Genomic DNA, 19,350 nt, shown 5'->3' with positions numbered 1-19,350 from the left:
TTGTTAAAATGGTAAGAAAGACTTTATTGAGGACTATTGTGATAGGTGTCAAGACTATTCCTATAGGGGAGAGAGATTGGACTCAACTCTGAGTACAGTAAAGACAGCTGGGGATATAAAGCCAAGGAGCTATAGAAAATTACTAAAAGGAAACGTCAAGACCAAGGTGATGGTTGCTAAACTGACTTGGGATTCTCGCTGAAGGCAGACCAGAGTGTTGAAATATCAAGCAAGGGTTGGGGGATTCTGGCTAAATCGAATTAGCAGGATTCTTTCTAAAACTGAGCTAAGCAGGCCAAAGACAATGCCCAAGGATGAGGTTTAGTTGAAAAGAGGGCTCAAAGGAACATGACTAAAGTTTGGTCAAGGAGACAGTCTTTGCTAGCCCTTTCCCACTCTTCAGCTTTCCTTGGGGGATGTTTCTCCACTGAAATATTCTCTGTTTTAGACCTGTGGCAATGAGACGGCCCCTGGATATACATGAGCAAACAGAATTACAGACACACAACACTACATCCATGTATATGCACAGATCTATTTTGTATATATTATATATTATTCTATACATGTGTGTGGTATGTGGGAAAGTTATGTGTAGGTATATATGTATATACATTATATATTATGTGTTTTATACATAACCGGTTGTATACAACCGTATATATAATATATATAACCTATTGTGTGTGTATATATAACCTATGGTATGTATATTATAACCTATTGTAACACACACACACACACACACAATTCTCCCACATATCACACATACATCTAAAGTGCACTGTAACATGACATTATCTCTCTCCTGACAGTTACACCTCTCTCCTCCTTACCATTCTCATACTGCCCCACTCCATCCACCACCCAATGCATCATCAGTACATCACAGGGGTGATTATATATCTCATCTGCTTAAGACAACTGCATTACTTCTCCCTCATACCCTTCAGAATGAAATCCCAGTTCTCTGACCTGACCTCTGGGGCTCTCAATGTCCTGGCCCCCATCCATGTCTCCAGTTTTGTCTTTCCTCCCCTACATAAAATTTATGTTCCACTTATAACTAACTACATACATACCTCTCCTTGAACACATCAAGATCCCACTGCCTCTTCCAGCTTCCTCTGACTGGAACATCCTTCATGGCTCCTCCACCTTCATACTTCTACTCATCCAATATCAGCCATTATCTCCCCTTTCCAAAGCATTTTCAGATGCCCGCTCTGTGCTCCCACAGACTGTCAATCCCACTTGCCTATGTCCACCATAGTACTGATCATAGTCTTTAGACATTGCCTGTTTATTTACTCATATCCCCACAATAATGAATCTTCATCAAGGACTGGAAACCAGTCAGGTTTACCTTCACATCTCCTGCACTGAACATAAGACCATATACCTGGTTGTAAGTGTTCCATACATTTTTGCTGAATGAATGAGTACATAAACAAATAAAAGTCATGCTCAGCAAATTTTCAATGGAATGCTGATGGAGTCATTCAAATGTGTTCAAAATAGTGAGGAAAATGGCATAAAAAAAGGTCAGGCAGCAGGACTGAAAAAAAAAAACAAATCCCCTGAGAATTCACGTCTTGTTTTCTAAGTACCAATCCCTACTGAAAGAATACACAATTCCTTGCAAAATGACTGATTCCAGGGCTGAAGCAGGGAGTATACATGATGAGTTGAAAATGTATCAGAGAGCAGTGAAGTCAAGATCTAATGAAATCATGTGAAAATGACACAGGAACCAAACAAAAAGGACTCGTAATTTCTAAAAAGGCACAATTTCTACAACCAAGATTACTCTACCCAGCAAGGATCTCATTCAGATTCGACGGACAAATTAAAAACTTTACAGACAAACAAAAGCTAACAGAATTCAGCACCACCAAACCAGCTTTACAACAAATGCTAAAGGAACTTCCCTAAGAGTGAAACACAAGAGAAGAAAAAAGACCTATAAAAACAAACCCAAAACAATTAAGAAAATGGTAATAAGGATATACATATTGATAATTACCTTAAGTGCAAATGGATAAAATGCTCCAATCAAAAGACACAGACGGGCTGAATGGATACAAAAACAAGACCCGTATGTATGCTGTCTACAAGAGACCCACTTCAGACCTAGGGACACATACAGACTGAAACTAAGGGGAGGGAAAAAGCTATTCCATGCAAATGGAAATCAAAAGAAAGCTGGAGTAGCAATACTCATATCAGACAAAATAGAGTTTAAAATGAAGACTGTTACAAGAGACAAGGAAGGACACTACATAATGATCACAGGATCAATCCAAAAAGAATATATAAAAATTGTAAATATTTATGCACCCAACATAGGAGGACCTCAATACATAAGGCAAATGCTAACAACCATAAAAGGGGAAATCGACAGTAACACAATAATAGCGGGAGACTTTAACACCCCACTTACACCAATGGACAGATCATCCAGACAGAAAATTAATAAGGAAACACAAGCCTTAAATGACACATTAGACCACATAGACTTAATTGATATTAATAGGACATTCCATCTGAAAGCAGCAGAATACACTTTCTTCTCAACTGCACACAGAACATTCTCCAGGATAGATCACATCTTGAGCCACAAATCAAGCCTTGGTAAATTTAAGAAAATTGAAATCATATCAAGCATCTTTTCTGACCATAACGCTATAAGATTAGAAATCAATTACAGGGAAAAAAAACTGTAAAAAAAAAAACAAACACATGGAGGCTAAACAATATGCTACTAAATAACCAGGAGATCACTGAAAAAATCAAAGAGGAAATCAAAAAATACCTAGAAACAAATGACAATGAAAACATGACGACCCAAAACCTATGGGATGCAGCAAAAGCAGTTCTAACATGGAACTTTATAGCAATCCACGCCTACCTCAGGAAACAAGAAAAATCTCAAATAAACAACCTACAGACCTCCCTAATGGCACAGTGGTTAAGAATCCACCTGCCAATGCAGGGGACATGGGTTCGAGCCCTGGTCTGGGAAGATCCCACATGCTGTGGAGCAACTAAGCCCGTGCGCCACAACTACTGAGCCTGTGCTCTAGAGCCCACGAGCCACAACTACTGAAGCCCGCATGCCTAGAGCCCATGCTCCCCAACAAGAGAAGCCACTGCAATGAGAAACACGCGCACCGCAACGAAGAGTAGCCCCCACTCGCCCAACTAAAGCCCACACTCAGCAACAAAGATCCAATGCAGCCAAAAATAAAAATAAAAATAAATAAATTAAAAAAAACAGAAACAGACTCACAGACATAGAAAACAAACTTAAAATTACCACAGGGGAAAGGGGTGGGGGGAGGAGGGATAAATTAGGAGTATGGGATTAATAGATACACACTACTATATATAAAATAGATAAGTAACAAGGATTTAGTGTATAGCACAGGGAACTATATTCAATATCTTGTAATAACCTATAATGGAAAATAATCTGAATAAAAATGTAACTGAATCACTTTGCTGTACATGAAACTAACACAATATTGTAAACCAACTACAGTAAAAAAACATTTTTTAATCACAATGGATACACATTAAATACATACAAATCCATGAATTCCTAATGATATTAAACAATGAAGGTCTCTAGCAAACCAATTCTCTGAAAATTAATAAATGATAAAAAAGTATTTATCCTTTTGTTTCTTAACGTTAACTCATTTTTTAATTGAAGTATAGTTAATTTACAATATTGTGTTAGTTTCAAGTGTATGGCAAAGCGATTCATTTACACACACATATGTGTAAGTGTATATATATATATATATTATATAAATAATTTTTCAGATTCTTTTCCATTATAGGTTTTTTTTTTTTCATTATAGGTTTTTATAAGATATTGAGTATGGCTCCCTGTGCTATACAGTAGGTCCTTGTTGTTTACTTATTTTATATATAGTAGTATGCATACATTAATCCCAAACTCCTAATTTATCTCTCCCTCCCCCCAACCCTGCTATCCCCTTTGGTAACCATAAGTTAGTTTTCTATGTCTGTGAGTCTATTTCTGTTTGTAAATCTTGACTTTCTTTTCATGAAACATATTTCAGGAGGAAAAAGATACCTGGTAAGGAAAAGGTCTCCTTTATAAAATAATCCCAGCTAACAAATGCAGAATGAGTGCTAGAATTAGACCACTACTTTCCAACCACTACTGAAATAATGAATTAGACAATTACCTTCAATGGCTGCTAAAATCAACAGGAGAGAGGGTGGTAGGAAATGCTACAGTGGAGGTATCAGGCTGAGATCACCTGCAAACACAAATCAATCCCAGCATCAGTTAAAAAGATAAAATGACACATGATGAAATGCAAAAGTGTGTAACACTGCCTGAAATGATTCTTTCCCTTAAAAAATAATTAAACTGAATCTACTCAAGCCTCTAGCTCTAAATGCCAGTGAACAGGAAACATGGGGAGGGGGAAACACAATAAAAACCACCTCAAAGAAGCAATCATCTAAATCCATTTGTCAATCAGACAAATGATTTCGTTTCTCCAATAAATCAATGGTCTTTAAAATTGGGGGGGAGGGGTGTATAGAGGATTTACAGGAAAGGAGACTCAAGAGAAAAACATCCAGTAGCAATAAATGGCCTTTGGATATATATTTAACAGAGCTACTGTAAATACACATTTTTAAGACAATCATGGAAATTTGAATATGGACTGAGCATTAGATAATATAAAGAATTATTGTTAATCTTATTAGGTAAATATAATGGCCTACTGGTTCCTTATATAACGCACCTATGAGTTAGGGATACAGAATGAGTTATTTATCTGTGCAATGACAGGATGTCTGGGATTGCTTTAATATGTCCCAGTGAAAAAAGTGGGTGAGGAGAAAAGATCAAACAAAATTGGCAAAATAGTATTAATTGTTGAAGCTTAGGAATAGAGTCAGGCACGGTTTTTCTGTGTGTGTGTGTGTTTTACTATTTTCTACTTTAAATCTATTTGAAAATTTCAACAATAAAAAAAAACACAAGCCAATGTGAAAGAGTTCCAACTGGCTCCTTCCAAACTCGACAGTTTGAGCAATAGAAGAAATAATGACTGCAATGAATTGAAAAGTACTAAATATATAACAAGCTTAATAAAATATAGAAAATGATGACAATAAAATCTTAAGAAATATAAAAACACGTTAGGACACTGCATTGTCACCCTGGACCTCTCCCACACGCTCCGTCTGCCAGCAATGGAGGGTGTGGGCCCCACGCTCCAGTGCCATCCATTTTCAGGGCTAGTTGATTCGGCAGCCGTGTGGCTGACAAGGTCTTGGTGCTCTGGCCTGGTGTCAGGCCTAAGCCTCTGAGGTGGGAGAGCCGAGTTCAGGACATTAGACCACCAAAATCCTCCCGGCTCCATGTAATATAAATCAGCAAGAGCTCTCCCAGAGATCTCTGTCTCAAAGCTAAGACCCAGCTCCATCCAACGGCCAGCAAACTCCAGTGCTGGATGCCCCATGCCAAACAACTAGCAAGACAGGAACACAACCACACCCATTAGCAGAGAGGCTGCCTAAAATCATACTAAGTTCACAGACACCCCAAAACACACCACCAGACGCAACACTGCAGAAAGACAAGATCCAGCCGCCCCCACAAGAACAAAGGCACTACTCCCAGCCACCAGGAAGCCTACACAAGCCACTGAATCAACCTCACCCACTGCGGGCAGACACCAAAAACAACAGGAACTATGAACCTGCAGCATGCAAAAAGAAGACCCCAAACACAGCAAGTTAAGTAAAATGAGAAGACAAAGAAACACACAGCACATGAAGGAGCAAGGTAAAAACCTACCAGACCAAACAAATGAAGAGGAAATAGGCATTCTACCTGAAAAAGAATTCAAGAAATGATAGTAAAAATAATCCAAAATCTTAGAAATAGAATGGAGAAAATACAAGAAACGTTTAACAAGGACCTAGGAGAACTGAAGAGTAAACAAACAATGATGAACAACACAATAAATGAAATTAAAAATTCTCTAGAAGGAATCAATAGCAGAATAACTGAGGCAGAAGAAAGGATAAGTGACCTGGAAGATAAAATAGTGGAAATAACAACAGCAGAGCAGAATAAAGAAAAAAGAATGAAAAGAATTGAGGACAGTCTCACAGACCTCTGGGACAACATTAAATACGCCAACATTTGAATTATAGGGGTCCCAGAAGAAGAAGAGAAAAAGAAAAGGACTGAGAAAATATTTGAAGAGATTATAGTTGAAAACTTCCCTAATATGGGAAAGGAAATAGGCAATCAAGTCCAGGAAGTGCAAAGATTCCCATAGAGGATAAATTCAGGAGAAACACGCCAAAACACATATTAATCAAACTATCAAAAATTAAATACAAAGAAAAAATATTCAAAGCAGCAAGGGAAAAGCAACAAATAACATACAAGGGAACCCCCATAAAGTTAACAGCTGATCTTACAGTAGAAACTCTAAGCCAGAAGGGACTAGCAGGACATATTTAAAGTGATGAAAGGGAAAAAACTACAAACAAGATTACTCTACCAGCAAGGATCTCATTCAGATTTGACGGTTAAATTAAACCCTTTACAGACAGGCAAAGGTTAAGAGACTTCAGCACCACCAAACCAGCTTTACAACAAATGCTAAAGGAACTTCTCTAGGCAGGAAACACAAGAGAAGAAAAAGACATACAAAAACAAACACAAAACAATGAAGAAAATGGTAATAGGAACATACATATCAATAATTACCTTAAATTTAAATGGATTAAATGCTCCTGTCAAAAGACATAGACTGGCTGAATTGATACAAAAACAAGACCCGCATATATGCTGTCTACAAGCGACCCACTTCAGACCTAGGGACACATAAAGACTGAAACTAAGGGGAGGGAAAAAGATATTCCATGCAAATGGAAATCAAAAAAAAAGCTGGAGGAGCAATTCTTATATCAGACAAAATAGACTTTAAAATAAAGACAACTACAAGAGACAAACAAGGACACTACATAATGATCAAGGGATCAATCCAAAATGATATAACACTTGTAAGTTTTTATGCACCCAACATAGGAGCACCTCAATACATAAGGCAAATGCTAACAACCATAAAAAGGGAAATCGACAGTAACACAAAAATAGTAGGGGATTTAACACCCCACTTTCACCAATGGACAGATCATCCAAAATGAAAATAAATAAGGAAACACAAGCTTTAAATAACACATGAAACAAGATGGATTTAATTGATATTTATAGGACATTCCACCCCAAAACAACAGAATACACATTCTTCTCAATTGCTCATGGAACATTCACCAGGATAGATCATATCTTGGGTCACAAATCAAGCCTTGGTAAATTTAAGAAAATTGAAATCATATCAAGTATCTTTTCTGACCACAACGCTATGAGACTAGATGCCAATTACAGGGAAAAATGTGAAAAATTACAAACACATGGAGGCTAAACAATACACTACTAAATAACCAGGAGATCACTGAAGATTCAAAGAGGAAATCAAAAAATACCTAGAAACAAATGACAATGAAAACACGACGACCCAAAACCTATGGGATGCAGCAAAAGCAGTCTAAGAGGGAAGTTTATACCAATACAATCCTACCTCAAGAAACTACAAACATCTCAAATAAACAACCTAACCTTACACCTAAAGCAATTAGAGAAAGAAGAAAAAAAAAAAAGTTAGCAGAAAGAAAGAAATCATAAAGACCAGATCAGACATAAATGAAAAAGAAATGAAGGAAATGATAGCAAAGATCAATAAAACTAAAATCTGGTTCTTAAAGAAGATAAAATTGATAAACGATTAGCCAGACTCATCAAGAAAAAAAGGGAGAAGACTCAAATCAACAGAATTAGAAATGAAAAAGGAAAAGTAACAACTGACACTGCCAAAATACAAAGGATCATGAGAGATAACTACAAGCAACTAAATGCCAATAAAATGGACAACCTGGAAGAAATGGACAAATTCTTAGAAAAGCACAACGTTCTGAGACGGAATCAGGAAGAAATAGAAAATATAAACAGACCAATCACAAGCACTGAAATTGAGATTGTGATTAAAAATCTTCCAACAAACAAAAAACCAGGACCAGATGGCTTCACAGGCGAATTCTATCAAACATTTAAAGAAGAGCTAACACCTATAATTCCTCCAAAATATAGCATAGGGAGGAACACTCCTAAACCAAACAAAGATGTCACAAAAAACGAAAACTACAGGCCAATATCACTGATGAACATAGATACAAAAATCCTCAACAAAATACTAGCAAACAGAATCCAACAGCACCTTAAAAGAATCGTACACCATAATCAAGTGGGGTTTATCCCAGGAATGCAAGGATTCTTCAATATATACAAATCAATCAATGCAATACACCATATTAACAAATTGAAGGATAAAAACCATATGATCATCTGAATAGATGAAGAAAAAGCTTTTGACAAAATTCAACACCCATTTACTATAAAAAGCCCCCAGAAGGTAGGCATAGAGGGAACTTACCTCAACATAATAAAGGCCATATAATACAAACCCACAGCCAACATCATTCTCAATGGTGAAAAACTGAAACCATTTCCTGTAAGATCAGGAACAACACAAGGTTGTCCACTCTCACCACTATTATTCAACACAGTTTTGGAAGTTTTAGCCACAGCAATCAGAGAAGAAAAAGAAATAAAAGGAATCCAAATCAGAAAAGAAGAAGTAAACCTGTCACTGTTTGCAGATGACATGATACTATACATAGAGAATCCTAAAGATGCTACCAGAAAACTACTACAGCTAATAAATGAATTTGGTAAAGCAGCAGGATACAAAACTAATGCACAGAAATCTCTTGCATTCCTATACAGTAATGATGAAAAATCTGAAAGAGAAATTAAAGAAACACTCCCATTTATCACTGCAACAAAAAGAATAAAACACCTAAGAATAAACCTACCTAAGGAGACAAAAGACCTGTATGCAGAAAACTATAAGACACTGGTGAAAGAAATTAAAGACGCTACAAACAGATGGAGAGATATACCATGTTTTTGGATTGGAAGAATCAACATTGTGAAACCGACTATACTACGAAAAGCAATCTATAGAATCAGTGCAATCCCTATCAAACTAACAATGGCGTTTTTCACAGAACTAGAACAAAAAATTTCACGATTAGTATGGAAACACAAAAGATCCCGAATAGCCAAAGCAATCTGGAGAAAGAAAAACAGAGCTGGAGAAGTCAGGCTCCCTGACTTCAGACTATACTACAAAGCTACAGTAATCAAGACAATATGGTACTGGCATAAAAACAGAAATATAGATCAATGGAACAGGATAGAAAGCCCAGAGATAAACCCACGCACATATGGTCACCTTATTTTTGATAAAGGAGGCAAGAATATACCATGGAGAAAAGACAGCCTCTTCAATAAGTGGTGCTGGGAAAACTGGACAGCTACATGTGAAAGAATGAAATTAGAATACTCCCTAACAACATATACAAAAATAAACTCAAAATGGATTAAATCCCTAAATGTAAGGCCAGACACTATCAAACTCTTAGAGGAAAACACAGGCAGAACACTCTATGACATAAATCACAGCAAGATCCTTTCTGAGGCACCTCCTAGAGAAATGGAAATAAAAACAAAAGTAAACAAATGGGACCTAACGAAACTTAAAAGCTTTTGCACAGCAAAGGAATCCATAAACAAAACGAACACACAACCCTCAGAATGGGAGAAAATATTTGCAAACGAAGCAACTGACAAAGGATTAATCTCCAAAACACACAAGCAGCTCATGCAGCTCAATATCAAAAAAACAAACAAGCCAATCCAAAAATGGGCAGAAGACCTAAATAGACATTTCTCCAAAGAAGATATACAGATTGCCAACAAACACATGAAAGGATGCTCAACATCATTAATCATTAGAGAAATGCAAATCAAAACTACAATGAGGTATCACCTCACACCAGTCAGAATGGCCATCATCAAAAAATCTACAAACAATAAATGCTGGAGAGGCTATGGTGAAAAGGGAACCCTCTTGCACTGTTGGTAGGAATGTAAATTGATACAGCCACTATGGAGAACAGTATGGAGGTTCCTTAAAAAATAAAAATAGAACTACCATATGACCCAGTAATCCCACTACTGGGCATATACCCTGAGAAAACCATAAGTCAAAAAGAGTCATGTACCACAATGTTCATTGCAGCACTATTTACAATAGCCAGGACATGGAAGCAACCTAAGTGTCCTCTGACATGTGAATGGATAAAGAAGATGTGGCACATATATACAATGGAATATTACTCAGCCATAAAAAGAAACGAAATTGAGTTATTTGTAGTGAGGTGGATGGACATAGAGTCTGTCATACAAAGTGAAGTAAGTCAGAAAGAAAAAACAAATACCGTATGCTAACACATGTATATGAAATCTAAAAAAAAATGGTTCTCATGAAACTAGGGGCAGGACAGGAATAAAGACGCATAAGTACAGAATGGCCTTGATGACACGGGGAGGGGGAAGGGTAAGCTGGAACGAAGTGAGAGAGCCGCACTGATATATATACACTACCAAATGTAAAATAGATAGATAGTGGGAAGCAGCTGCACAGCACAGGGAGATCAGCTCGCTGTTTTGTGACCACCTAGAGGGGTGGGATAGGGAAGGTGGGAGGGAGATGCAAGTGGGAACGGATATGGTGATATATGTATACATATAGCTGATTCACTTTGTTATACAGCAGAAACTAACACAACATTGTAAAGCAATTATACTCCAATAAAGATGTTAAAAAAAAAAACACGTTACGTTGGCTGATGGTTTTAAATACCAAGTATAAAATAGTTGTGTGGAAAAAAATTAATTTGAAAATGGAGTAGGTAGGTATTAGATGATATTAGGGAATTATTGTTAATTTTTCTTAGTGAGATAATGGCAATTAAATTATTTACAAAATGTTCCTAATATTAGGAGATGAACACTGAGATATTTATGGGGAAAGTGCCATATGTGCTCTTCAAACTGATCTATTAAAGTGGTATCTCAATCATAATGCCAAGAAGGATTTTTGTGAAAATTGACAAGCTGATTCTACAATCCATATTGGAATTCAAAAGGCGAAGTATAACCAAAGCATTATTGAAGAAAAAGAGCTAAACTGTAGGACTTACTGACCATATATAAGATACATTATAAAGTTACATTAATTATGACAGTGGTACTCACACAAGAATAGAGAAACCAAAATGAACAGAATCCAGAAACAAACCCTCACATATAACCTAACCATTTGATTTATGAAAAAGGTGATGACACTATAGGAGGGAAAGGATGATCTTTTCAATAAGTGGTATTGGATTGACTGTACGTCCGTTTCAACAACAACAACAAAACAATGGGCCTTTACCCATATCCATAACTCATACTGGCAACATACAATAAAATGAATATCAAATGAATTGGAAATATAAATGAGATTAAACAATAACACCACATAGAAAAATATCTTCATGACCTTGGGAAAGGCAAAGATTTCTTAACCAGGACAAACAAGCACTACTCATGAAGGGGAAAAATTATAAATTGAACAATATGAAAATTGAGATACAGGCATATCTTGTTTTAGTGCGCCTCACAGATATTGCATTTTTTACAAATTAAAGGTTTGTGGCAACCCTGTGTTGTCAGATGGCGGTTAACTTTTTTTAGTAATAAAGTATCTTTTAATTAAGGTATGTACACTGTTTTTTAGACAATGCTATTGCACACTTACTATACTACAGCATAGTGCAAAATTAACTTTTATATGTACTTGGGAACCAAAAATTTCATATGACTTGCTTTATTGTGATATTCACTTTATTGCAATGGTCTAGAACCAAACCAAGGTGTGCCTGTATTCAGTTCATCAAAAGACAGCATTAAGAGACTGAAAATGCAAGCAACTGAGATTTGCAATAGAGCTAACAAAGTATTCACATCCTTAATATAGAAAGATCTCCTACAAATCAATAAGAAAAGGATAGTCCAAGAGAAAAAGTGGTCAAAAGACTTGAACAGGCACCTCAAAAAAAAGATACCCAGGCCAACAAACATGAAAAGACACACATTTATCACCAGAGATATGCAAATTAAAACCACAATGAGGTACCATTAATAACCACTAGAATGGCTACTTATTTTTTTCCTTAGAAAGACAACACAATGACAAGTGTTGGCAATATTCTAGAGCAAATGGAACTCTTAAAATTTTCTATTAGGAGTTTTTTAGTACAACCAATTTGGAAAACCAATTGGCAGTATCTACTAAAGCTAATCTTATCCATAACCTGTGATTCATCAGTTCTACGCTTAGGTGTATGCTCAACAGAAAGCTGTACATATTATCACCAAAACACATGTTCTAGAATGTTTACAGTACTATTTGCAGGCCAAAGATGTAAAAAACCAAAATGCCCATCTATTGCGGTATACTCACACAATGGAATACACAGCAATAAGAATGAAGGAATTACTACTATACCCAATAACTTGGATCAGTCTCAAAAACAAAATCTTAAGCCAAAGAAGTCAAACACCAAAAAATACATACTATACTACTATATTTTTATAGAGTCCAAAAACAGGCAAAATTATTATACAGTGATAGAAGCCAAGATGTGATTAATTTGGAGTTTAGTTTGTGACTGGTAGGGAATACATTCAAGGGATTTCAAATACTGATCATTTTCTATTTTTTTTAAATGAAGTATAGTTGACTTACAATATTCTATTAGTTTCAGGTGTACAGCATAGTGACTCAATATTTTTATAGATTATACTCCATTAAAAATTATTACAAGATTATGGCTATAATTCCCTGTGCTATACAACATATCCTCCTTGCTTATCTATTTTATACATAGTAGTTTGTATCTGTTAATCCCATACCTGTAATTTGCCCCTCTCCCTTCTGGTAACCACTGGTTTGTTTTCTATATCTCTGAGTCTGTTTCTGTTTGGCTATATACATTCATTTGTATTATTTTTTAGATTCCACATATAAGTGATACCATAACGTATTCGTCTTTATGTCTCACTTATTTCACTAAGCATAATATTCTCCAGGTCCATACACAGTGCTGCAAATGGCAGAATTTCATTCATTTCTATGGCTGGGTAATATTCCATTGTGTATATACAGCACATCTTTATCCATTCATCTGTTGATGGATACTTCAGTTGCTTCCATATCCTGGCTATTGTAATTAGTGGTGCTATGGACACTGGGGTGCATGCATCTTTTCGAACTAGTGTTTTCATTTTTTCTGGATATATACCCAGGAGTGGAATTGATAGATCATATGGCAGGTTACACAGGGGTGAAAATGCTTTGAGCTGTACACTTATATGTGCACCTTTCTGCATGTATTTAAGTTTACTTAAAAATAATGCCTGCAAATCTCAAATGGTTCAGCCAAAATAGATCAAAGAATAGATGAAACATTATACTTCAATTTTAAAAAATTGGATGGATGAATAGTGAGCAAGTCAGTGAATAATGAGCTAATATGGCAAAAGTTAACAACTGTTGAATCTAGGTTCAGAGTATAAAAGTATTCATTGTACTCTTCTTTCAACTTATGCTTGTTTAAATATTTTATTAAAAAATATTCAAGTAAAAAGAGTAATCACACCTCTCAGTTCTTAATATTTATAACTAGGAAGTAAATCAAGCACCTGATATAATCTGACTTGTGAAAGGAAACTTACAAAATGAAATTTTTATACCCAGACTATTTCTAATAAAATAAAATATTCTGTGTATTTTCTATTTCTCATTAATGAAAAGAGACAGAGGAAGAGAGGACCAGGCCAGGACTGAGTGTCTGACAGACTTTAACTCCATTAACTCCACTACCAAGTTACTATCCACCTGAGTCCTGGTTTTATTAGTTAGCAAGTTACTAACTTGGTTTTATTAGTTAGCAAGTTACTATCCACCTGAGTCTTGGTTTTATCATCAGGAAAATGACAATGATGATACTGACTTTAGAGAGTGGTTTTGAACATTAATTAGGGAGCCACTAAATTCATTTCAATTTACCATACCAAACATTTATGGGCAACATATTATGAACACGCAGTGATAAGAGCAGTGAGAGAGGAAAGCAAGTATGCTGTAGGACAGCACACAATGCACCACAAATAAACAGACTGAGGAAGAGGTGAGGATAGAGACAGAGATACGTCTTCCTAGAGGGGCTGGTAACTGACAATTCACTTAAATGGTAGGAAGAAGCTAGCCAAGCAGAAGAGAATATGGGGAATTTACGTGGACAGATTAGATCATCTGAGTATGCAGAGTGGTGCATTAATGCTATGCAGTAAAGTGACCACAAGCAGAGGGAAGGAGAGGGAATGTTGGAAGCAGAGTGACCAACAAATGCAGAGACACTGTCACAGATATACCCTATTTTTCCACTAATAACTGTATAGTTTGTGCTCTCTCTTCCTTTAGGTTTCTGCTCAAATGTCACGATACCAGGGAGGCCTTCTTGACCATCCTATCTAACATAGTACAGCCTCCCCATCACAACCTATTATATATTTATTATATATTCACTTATTGTCTCTCGAGTAGTTTAAAGGACTTTGTTCTTGTTTTTATTTTCCATTGTTGTATCCTCAGTGCTTAAAACACTGTCTGACATATAACAGCTATTCAATAAAAAAACTCTTGAATGAATGGATGGATGGATGCACACCCAGTGGGTTAAAGCTAGTGTGATATTTAAATGCTGTGTAATTATGATTTGAATAGAGAATAAATAGACATCAGCAATACCCTTTGAAAAAGTTCCTAAGTGTTTTGGTGTCATGAAACCTCAGTCTCCTTGTTAAAGAACTGAAAATTATACCTGGCCTAGAAAAAAGAATCATCTCTTATTTTGGCAAGCCTAACACATTAGCTACAGGAGGAAGAGGGAATAAGTTGCTTGTTCAAGGAGATCTCTGGTTAAATTCCTCTTTAGAGCCTGAAAAATCCCTGACACTCATCATAAATTTATTGATCATTTCCTCTCCCTTGGGTAAAGAATTGAAATAATAAATTGTGATAATTAATGAATATTCTCGCAAGACAAATTACACATGATAAATGGAGCAGAAAAATATATTTCACATTGCAACAAATGAAAAAAAAAGACAAAGTTCATACTGCACCAAATAGATAATACATGCGAAGCTCCTAGAAAAAAATCTTTGTCTGAAAATTCTGCCAACTTGCTCTTCAACATTGGTACTGGACACCAGAAAAAGATTTACATAATAAACCGAACTCATATGAAACGATAAATTTGTGATTGGATGTCATATCTGTCAACCATTTCTGCTCTGTGAGAAATTCTAAAGGGGATGGGAAAGCTTCCACCCTCTAAAGCTGACACCAAATTATAGGCAAAATCCACTATGTTTGCCACTCTAAAAATTTGGGGATTCAATTGTATACCAAAATTTTTTTAAATATCATGAGTGGAGGGCTGAAACCAGTGCAATACCTGATATGTGATTTCGTTTTGGGTAAAAAATAAATAAATAAAAGGACATAATTTGAACAAGTTCCTGTCTCTGAGAGCTCTAAAATTTCTGCTCCTTTTCTTATTTTTAAAAGAACAAAAAACAGCCTTGCCCTTGAAATTGAAGTCACGTCTGATTTTAGAAAGTATATAATTCACCGGCCTCTGCAGGAGTGGCACCGAAGAGATCAGAAGTCTTCAGGGCGAGTAAAATACTGGGGTCGAAAGTAAAAAGAAGGAAGAATGTAGGTTCAGAGTGGGGGAAGGAGGTAGCAAAAGTTCTGAGGCTAAGAGGGGGGCGGGGTGGAAGGTGGGAGTAAGAGGTAGGAAAGAAATCGGTGGTAGAGGGAATTACCCAAGCTCAGAAAGATTGGTTAGAGGATTCGGGATAAAGAGGAGAAGTGAAGAATAATCTGGGATAAAAGGACCACGAGAGTCAGAAGGGGGAGGGGATGACGGCCAGCCATCTCTCGAGGCGTAAGAGAGAGGAGAGAGTGAGCGATCGGAACCACAAGCGTCAGAAACATCCTTCAATGTACCCTGGGGATAAATTCTTTCCACCTCGTGTTGAAGCAAGGAGGAAACCGTCCCTGAGGTGTCTGCGGACTCACTTGTGAAAATTACCAGTCCCTTTCTTTACACTCACCTTGATGAAGAACGCCGCGACGCGACGATGGCGTGACCGGAAGTGCTATTTTCTTTTGTTTGGAGGAAGCTTTAGCCCGGGCAGCCACACCCTCCCCCCGCCTTCACTCCAGACAACTTCCTGTTCCTCTCTAGCAAGCTCTTGAAATACTGTATCTCAATGGTTCTCTCACCAGATGGGAACCCGGATAGTGACGTCAAATGTCTGGAAGAGGGAATCAGTAACTTTCTACAAATCCTAGCCCTAGTCATCCCAGGAACTGCAGCATCTCCGCCAAACTCTACGTATCCAATTTGTCACCTCGCCTTCCTGATTCAGACTTTCAAATACCTCCCTTACCCTTAGTCCCTTAACTCTCGGATGTCTACAGTTACGTATTTACGATACTGATTTACTGCTTCCTGGCATTAAAAAAATAATAATAAATTCATGTTTATTAGTGGCATACTTCGATTTCAAGATTTTTTAAAATTCTTAATCTGAATCATTTTTGTCTTGGAATGGTATCCAGAGAGTTACGTGCCATACTCAAATTTCCAAATAAATAAAAGTGAACTCATTTAGAAAGCGTTCTTGTATACTTGTATATTCCCCCCGAAAATGAAGACAATGATAATTTGATAAAAAGTTTCAATAATAAGAATAATCCTTACTCTGGTTAAAAGTTCAATATTGAGTTAACTATTGTCATTACCACCAGAAAGCTCTTCTGGGCCCAAAATCTGTACCCCAGGCCTCCTCTTTTGTGGTTATTTTCAATAAATCCACAAGTGTACCAAACACTATTCTATACCCAGAGGCATCACACTAGAAGCCCACAGCCTAGGGGCTAAAGGCGACATTTAAACACATAAGAGTATAGCATAAAATAGGTGATTATAAACGTTTGTGGAATGAGTAAATGACCAAAATGTGGTCAAGGCAATGACGGGGGCTGGCACAAGGTCCTTACTTTTGCTAGTATTTGTATAGTTCATTTCAACATTTGACTCATATTTTGTCATTCAACCAACAGATTTTGAACAACCACTCAGTGTAAGGGTCTGTTCCTGTTATTGTCCATATAAAGAAGAATAAGACATAGTCCTGGATTTCAAGACCCTCCAACCAGTGGGGGAAATGAACACATAAACAACTAGCAGCACTATAATGTGACAATAATAATCAGTAAAGAGAAGACAGTGTTGCAACTATGGCTATCCAATTGACTGGTGAATACTAAAAACCTAAAATAGACCTTATCTCCTAGAGGGTGCTCAATAAAGGCTGGTTTAATGTTGAATAAATGATTGAATGGATGAATGAAAAGGAAGAATGACAGTGGATTTGAAGTGTGGTGTGAAAGAAGCAGTGATGAGAGATGAAGCCTGGATGTAAGAAGAGACCAGACAAAGAAGGACCTTGCATGCCATGTTATGGAGTTTGAGCTTATTATGAGGAAAACAGAAAGCCAAAAATGAGTTTTAAGCAAGAAAGCATCTAGTCAAGGTGGTTTCCTGGGGACTCTAGTCTGCCATCTTCTCCATCTGCTGGCTTTCCAAATAAAGTCTCTATCTCTTGCCTCAACAACAACAACAACAAAAAGCATCTAGCAATGTTTCAAACCAAAATATAGAAAATGGATTGTACCAGTGCAACCTGGAGGCAGAGAGGTTGGTTTAGAGGCTATTGTGGTAATCAATGACCAAATACAGAAAATGAGGGGTTTATGCTATTAAGAATTAATTGTATTTGGAACTGAGCTGGAAAAAAATAGTCAGTGGATTATCAGAAATCCGGAGGCAGTGAAACCTGAGCATTTTCCTTGATGCCCTCCACAACCAAAATTTTGATTATTTCATGCAACAAATATTTATTGAGCAGTTTAATATGCACCAGGCCCTGAGGATAGAACCATGACCAAAATGGACAAAAATTTCTGCCCTCATAGAACTTACATTCTTGTTTCACGGATAATAAAATATTTAAGAAAACACATGCTAAATGGTGACAAGCGCTACATAGAAATAAACCAAGTAAATGGGAGAGCAATGTACTATGGGGATTACACTATGTGGGGGACGGGAAGAGGGTTGCCATTACAGAAGAGCTCACTGAACATTTATAAACTTTATCCACTTCTCTCAGTAACCAGGATCACTATCTTAGTTCAGACCTTCTATATTACTCCCCAAATGCCAACTATGGTATACAAAAGCCTTGGTTGTCTAACTCTGTCTCTTTCTCTCATCCCATCTCTCATCATTCAGCCTCTCCCACCCTAAATCCAAGTCTTACACAACTGTTTATAATTTGGAAAGTGCACCAAGATCTCAAATCTCTGTGCGTTCACACTCTGCTAACTCATATTCATCTTTCAAAGGTCAGCTCACATTTTATCTCTCATGAAAACTTGCTGATGTTTCGTTTCACTCCTTAACCAAAACCAGACAACTGCTCCCCTTCTCTGCCATGTTTAGTATTCTTAGCACTTTCTTTCATTCACTCAACAAACGTTTGTTGGTCAACTTCTGTGTAATTGTCACTGTTCAAGGCAGTAGAGATACATGCATAAATAAAAAGTGAAAAAAATCCCTGCACTTTTGTAACTTACATTTTAGTTAGGAAGACAAGCAATAAACAAAATAACATAAATATGGACCTTATAAAGCAGTAGTTCTCAACTCTGGGTGCCCATTAGAATCACTAGGAGAGCTTTCATCTTTATTCTTTTTTTAAATACCAATGCCTGATCCCCATCCCAGCCAAAATTAATCTAAAGCTTAGGAGTGAGGTCAGGCATTTACATACATTTTTAAACCTCCTTTAAAGCTTCTTTCTGATGCACAGAGAAGATTGAAAACTACTGCACTACAGGCTATGGAAAATGATACCAGAAGGACAGTCTGAAAAGCTAAGGAATTAAGAGCAAATAAAATGATAAACATGTATGTCAATCTAAAACAACATGGTGTGTATAAAAACATAATAATCATACTGATTGCTGGGGTTGAAAAAAATGGTGATTCAAAGATTCTGAACAACTCAGGAGGAGGTGGACATCAGAATTCATTTGTTTGGGAGAGAGGTTAATA

The 19,350-nt window shown here is 36.7% G+C and overlaps 1 protein-coding gene across 4 annotated transcripts in view; it reads right to left on the bottom strand.

Moving 5' to 3' along the window:
• Positions 1-16,367, bottom strand: part of MAGED1 (MAGE family member D1) — a 64,402-nt gene extending 48,035 nt beyond the window's left edge. For 2 of the 4 annotated variants that reach the window (XM_082445155.1, XM_082445154.1), the window contains exons 1-2: positions 16,277-16,367; positions 4,224-4,298 (exon numbers count right to left, since the gene is read on the bottom strand). The gene's annotated coding sequence lies outside the window, so the exon portion shown is untranslated. The remainder of the gene's footprint in view (positions 1-4,223; positions 4,299-16,276) is intronic. The other 2 variants (XM_082445157.1, XM_082445156.1) reach the window with 2 other exon arrangements.
• Positions 16,368-19,350: the final 2,983 nt, after the last annotated feature.

Source organism: Balaenoptera physalus, assembly GCF_965194825.1.
Source record: "Balaenoptera physalus genome assembly, chromosome: X".
NCBI classification, from domain to species: Eukaryota; Metazoa; Chordata; class Mammalia; order Artiodactyla; family Balaenopteridae; genus Balaenoptera; species Balaenoptera physalus.
The sequence above is the reverse complement of the archived record's forward strand: the minus strand, read 5'-3'. Positions and strand labels throughout refer to the sequence as shown.